The sequence below is a fragment of the Protobothrops mucrosquamatus genome, unplaced genomic scaffold (genome assembly GCF_001527695.2).
Source record: "Protobothrops mucrosquamatus isolate PMUCROS unplaced genomic scaffold, P.Mucros_1.0 scaffold4843, whole genome shotgun sequence".
NCBI classification, from domain to species: Eukaryota; Metazoa; Chordata; class Lepidosauria; order Squamata; family Viperidae; genus Protobothrops; species Protobothrops mucrosquamatus.
The window spans coordinates 74,782-80,566 of NW_015390731.1; positions in this window are offsets into that span (position 1 = coordinate 74,782).

Here is a 5,785-nt window from a genome sequence, read left to right on the forward strand (position 1 = left end):
GGTCTCCGTTGCTGGTTGGCTAACTAGCAACGGGGTCTTGCCAGCCAATGGAATTGTGTGATTACAAGCCAGGGGAATCCCATAAAAGAGGGCTCCCCTGGCCCAGAGAACCAGTCCGGATTTACCTTATGCCTTGCCAATAAACCAAGAGCTGACTGTCACTCAACTCGTGTCTTACTGCCTGCGCGATCTAACACTGTCCACTCCCCTGTTTTAATCTAATGTGGTTACTTCCCAGAGAAGGTTGACTGGTTGATTTCCACCAGCAACTATGATTTCTAACTTTCTTTATTTTTGTTAGAAGGCTGCCTGGGCATTTCCCTCTGAACTGGCAAAGAGAAATGTGGTGCAAAACCATCTTACGTGTGTGGTCACACTTTTCTGTGTCCTGCTGAGGGGGAGGTTACTCTTAAAAACACAGAAGTCTCAAAAATAACCAACATTGGCTTCCACCTAACTCTTCATCAGCTATTGTTCAGTGGTTCTAGAAGTCCATTTATCATTCTTCCTGTGTTATATATTTAAAATCCTTACTTCCTTTTCAGAAACAACCCCAAAATAGTGCCAAGTCATGCTGGGTTGCCAGTTCCCCAGAATGATTTAAAACAAAAATATTAGATCATGCACAGTGATGTTTGGGGGGTTTCCTAAAGTATTTGGATCAGTTAAAAAAAAAATCTTTTCACCGCTTTGTTCGATGTTATCTGCAATTCTGGCTTGTAAGGAAAATAAAGGAATAAGGACGCATAAAATAACTAATAACCCAACAATCCATCTCACTTTCTCCCCGGATGGAATAAAAATCCCGGGAATTATTCCCTGATCCATTTGGGTTCACAGACTGGATTATTTTCAGCTTTCAGAGACTTCAAGAATGAGGTCTGAGCTGTCAGGAAATCAAAGAAAAGAACTGGGAATTTCTGTCTGAGCAAGCACTGTATATTTCGTATTACAACTAGTCAACTGTAATTACAGCCTACAACTGGGATCGGAATTACCGTAGTTAAGCAAAGTGGTTGCTAAGTAAATTACATCCGATTTTACAACCCTTTTGCCATAGTTAATAATAATAATAATAATAATAATAATAATAATAATAATAATAATAATAATAATAATAATAATAATAATAATAATAATAATAATAATAAAGTTGGAAGGAACCTTGGAGGTCATCGAGTCCAACCCCCTGCTGGCTGTTCAGTCTCTTCTTAAAAACTTCCAGTGTTGGAGCATTCACCACTTCTGGAGGCAGGTTGTTCCACTGGTTAATTGTTCTAACTGTCAGGAAGTTTCTCCTTAGTTGTAGGTTGCTTCTCTCCTTCATTAGTTTCCATCCGTTGCTTCTTGACCTGCCTTCAGGCACCTTGGAGAATAGCTTGACTCCCTCTTCTTTGTGGCAGCCCCTGAGATATTGGAACACTGCTATCATGTCCCCCCTCGTTCTTCTCTTCATTAAACTAGACATACCCAATTCCAGCAACCGTTCCTTATATGTTTTAGCTTGTGAACCATACGGTTGTTAAGTGAATCCAACTTCCCCTGCCCCCATTGACTTTGTTTGCTGGAAGCCAGCTGGGACGGCCACAAATGGAGATCACATGACCCCAGGGTGCTATAACTGTCATAAAAATATGTCAGTTGCTAAGGGTCCGAATTTTGGACTACAAGACACTGCAATGGTTACAAGGGTGAGGACCAGCGGTAAGTTACTTTTTTCAACGTTGCTGTAACCTCGAACAGTCGCTAAATGAATGGCTGTAAGTCAAGGATTGCGTGTACTTATCTTTAAGCTTAATTCAAATTAAATATAGTTAACGTGATTATCCTCCAGTCACTTTTTCCTAATTTCCCTTGTCTAATGATACGGTCAGGGATTTTCCATCCTACAGACTTATAATTTTAATTTTAATCTTCCCCAGTTTATGATCATGGTTTGTCACCCAAAGCAGGGGTCTTAACAGATAAAACCGTTTCAGTAGAATAGAACATTTCTAGCTCAGGGTTGAACTGAGGGGTCCTGGATGCTCTCTGAGCTTGGTTGTTTTCTTGCAGACGTTTCATTACCCAACAAAGTAACATGATCAATATTACAGGCAGGACTGATGAGGTTACCTAGTTAGGTAATGAAAGGTCTGCAAGAAAACAGCCGAACTCAGAGAGCACCAAGGACCCTATATAAACAGTTCCATTCTGGCAGCTAGAGCTCCATGTTGGAGAATGTACTTCTACGGACTTTTCTCTCTGTTCTTTCCCAATAGGCTACTTCTGAGGAAGGAATCCTGCCTCTGCCGTCTCTCCCCTTTCCGGTAAATAGAAATATGCCTTTGATGGTTACTGAACAGGTTCACTCTGTTATGTTTCTGGACATGGCTTTGTCCTCACTATAAACACCGTCAATTTCAGGAGAACCGGTTGTGACAGGGCAGGTAGACAGACAAGCTTTGACCTACATCGTATGCTTTTCCTCCCCTTCCCCGATGTCCATGATCAAACGGTGACTCTTCCTCCATTGCTTCAGGACAGGCAAAGATACCAGAAGTGTAGCTTGTCTCCTCACAATGGGAATATCCATATTTTCTTGCAACACAGAAAGGGTTTGGTGTTGTTGTTTTTTTTCACCTTACGGTTCTAGGCTGAGATAGAATAGAATAGAGCTGGAAGGGACCTTGGAGGTCTTCTAGTCCAGCCCCCTGCTCAAGCAGGAGAACCTATACCAGTGATGGCGAACCTTTTAGAGACCGAGTGCCCAAACTGCAACCCAAAACCCACTTATTTATCGCTGGATGCCAGGTGGGCGGTGGCCCACTGGGTGGGAGTGGCTGCAGTGGTCATGGCAGAATGGGTGGGTGTGGCCAAGATGGGAGTGGTCACCTCGATGTTTCTCGTGGGCAGGGACTCCTGTGGGGGCCGGGCAGGGTTGGGGGAGATCCAGGAGGTCTCTGGTGGGTGGGACAGTGGGCAGGAGGCTCGTCCTGTGGGGTGAGGGGAGGCGAGGCAGGGTGGGGATGCCATTGTCACAGGGCAAGGTGATGCAGGGGCCAGGACGGCTGCTGCCTGATACCATCGGCCCCCGCACACAGAGGCCAGCGAGCGCATGGGGGCCAATGGTGTCCGTCAGCAGCCACAGCCTGCCGGCCCCTCGACTGGTGCACTCTAGGGCTCCGCATTCCGCTGCCAGCAGTTCAGAGAAGCCACCTCTGAGCTCAACGGCTGGCCGATAGCTGAGGAGGCAATGCAGTGGGGGAAAAGGAGAGCATATAAGGCCAAGAGGGATGGGACGGGGGGGGGGGGAGGGAAACCAGTCGTGCTGGGATGCATCCGGCCATGTGGGACTTCAGCGAGTTAGCGGACGGCTGATTGAAGAGGGACGGTTGCCATCTCCGGGGCATAGTGTGTGTGCCCACAGAGAGAGCTCTGAGTGCTGCCTCTGGCACACGTGCCATAAGTTCGCCACCACTGACCTATACCATCTCAGACAAGTGACTGTATGGCCTCTTTTTAAAAAATCTCCAGTGATGGAGCGCCCACGATTTCTGGAGGCAAGCTATTCCACGGGTTAATTGTCCTCGCTGTCAGGAAGTTTCTCCTTAATTTCAGGTTGCTTCTCTCTTTGATCAGTTTCCAACCATTGTTTCTCGTCCTGCCCTCTGGTGCTTTGATGAACAACCTGACCCGCTCTTCTTTGTGGCAGCCTCTCAAATACTGGAACGCTGCTATCATGTCTCCCCTATTTCTTCTCTTCTTTAGACTAGCCAAACCCAAGTCCTGCAGCCGTTCTTTGTATGTTTTAGTCTCCAGCCTTTGATCATCTTAGTTGTTCTTTTCTGAATTTTTTTTCCAAACTCTCAACATCTTTTTTGTGATATGGTGATCAAAATTGGTTGCAGTATTCCAGGTGTGGTCTCACTAGGGCAGTGGTTCTCAACCTTTTTAATGCTGCGACCCCCAACCGGTCGTAAGTTGAGGACTAAACCGGTCGTAAGTTGAGGACTAAACCGGTCGTAAATCAAGGACTAAACCGGTCGTAAGTCGAGGACTAAACCGGTCGTAAGTCGAGGACTACCCAATCGATCGTAAGTCGAGGGCTAAACCGGTCGTAAGTCGAGGACTAAACCGGTCATAAGTCGAGGACTAAACCGGTCGTAAGTTGAGGACTACCCAACCGGTCGTAAGTCGAGGACTTTCCCTGCCTGGGAGCGCCGCGCATGCGTGGTTCCGCCCCCTGTGCCGGCCGAGGCGTAGCTGGCAAGCAGCAGAGACGGAGCAGGCCGACCACCAGCTGGCCCAGCCCAAGGGAGGTAAGGCACCCGCCGGAAAAGGGAAAAAAAATGGCGGAAAAAAAAATGGCGAAAAAAAAAATAGCGGACAGCCTTGCTTGGCGACCCCCGTGAAATGGTCGATTGACCCATAGGTTGAGAACCACTGCACTAGGGTTTCATAACGCGGTACTAATATCTTGCGTAATCTTGATTCTGTGCCTCTATTTATACAACCCAGGATTGTATTAGCTTTTTTTGGCCGCTGCTGCACACTGCTGGCTCATAGTCAAGTGATCGTGCACTAGGACTCCAAAGTCCCTCTCACAGTTGCTGTTTTTGAGCCAGGTCTCACCTAATTTGTAATTGTACCTTTGATTTTTCCCTTGTATTAACAGGATCTCACTTGGCTTATGTTGTTGAGATCAGCTCAAGTTGGCTAGCTGCTGTTTGATTGCATTCTCACGCTGACCTGGAGAGAAGATCCAGCAAAAGAAGTATAGGTGGTTCTCAACTTACGACCACAATCGGAACCAGCATTTCTGTTTCTAAGCAAGCCAGTTGTTGAATGACTTGCAATTTTACAATCTTTTTTTTGGCCACAGTTTTTAAGTGAATCATGCAGTCGTTAAGACAAATGTGTCTTCCCCCATTGACTTTCCTTGTCTGAAGCTCATTAAGAAGGTTGCAAATGACAGTCTCAGGACCCCAGGACGCCACAACCATCATAAATACATGCCGTTTATGCAAGGACTGGTTGTAAATCCCTTTTTTCAGTGCTGTTATAACTTTGAACGGTCATGAAACAAATGGTTGTAAATCAAGGACTACCCATATCTCTTAGAAGAGGAAAATGCACTGGTAGAATGACATGCCAAATTTTAGTCAGGGCAGTACAGATAATCCTCAACTTACGACCACAATTGAGCCCCAAATTTTCATGGCTAGGGAGGGCATTGTGAGTTTTGCTATATTTTACAATCTTTTTGGCCACAGTTGTTAAGTGAATCATTGCAGTTGTTAAGTGAATCATGGGGCTGTTAAGCAAATCTGGTCCCCCCCCCATTGACTTTGCTTGTCGGAAGCCAGCTGGGAAGGTTCCAAATGGTGATTACGTAACCCCAAGACAGTGCAACTGTCATAAGTACATGCCAGTTGCCAAGCACCCAAATTTTGATCACATGATCATGAGGATGCTACAATGGTCGTAAGTGTGAAAACTGGTCATAGGTCACTTTTTCCAGTGCCGTTGTAACTTTGAACAGTCACTAAATGAATGGTTGTAAGTCCAGGAGTTGTTTTTTTTTAGTTTTCTGAAAAAGATTTACCTTAATAATAATAATAATAATAGTAAAGTTGGAAGGGACCTTGAAGGTCATCTAGTCCAACCCCCTGCTCAGGCAGGAAACCCTATACCATTTCGGACAAATGGCTGTCCAGTCTCTTCTTAAAAACTTCCAGTGTTGGAGCATTCACCGCTTCTGGAGGCAGGTTGTTCCACTGGTTAATTGTTCTCACTGTCAGGA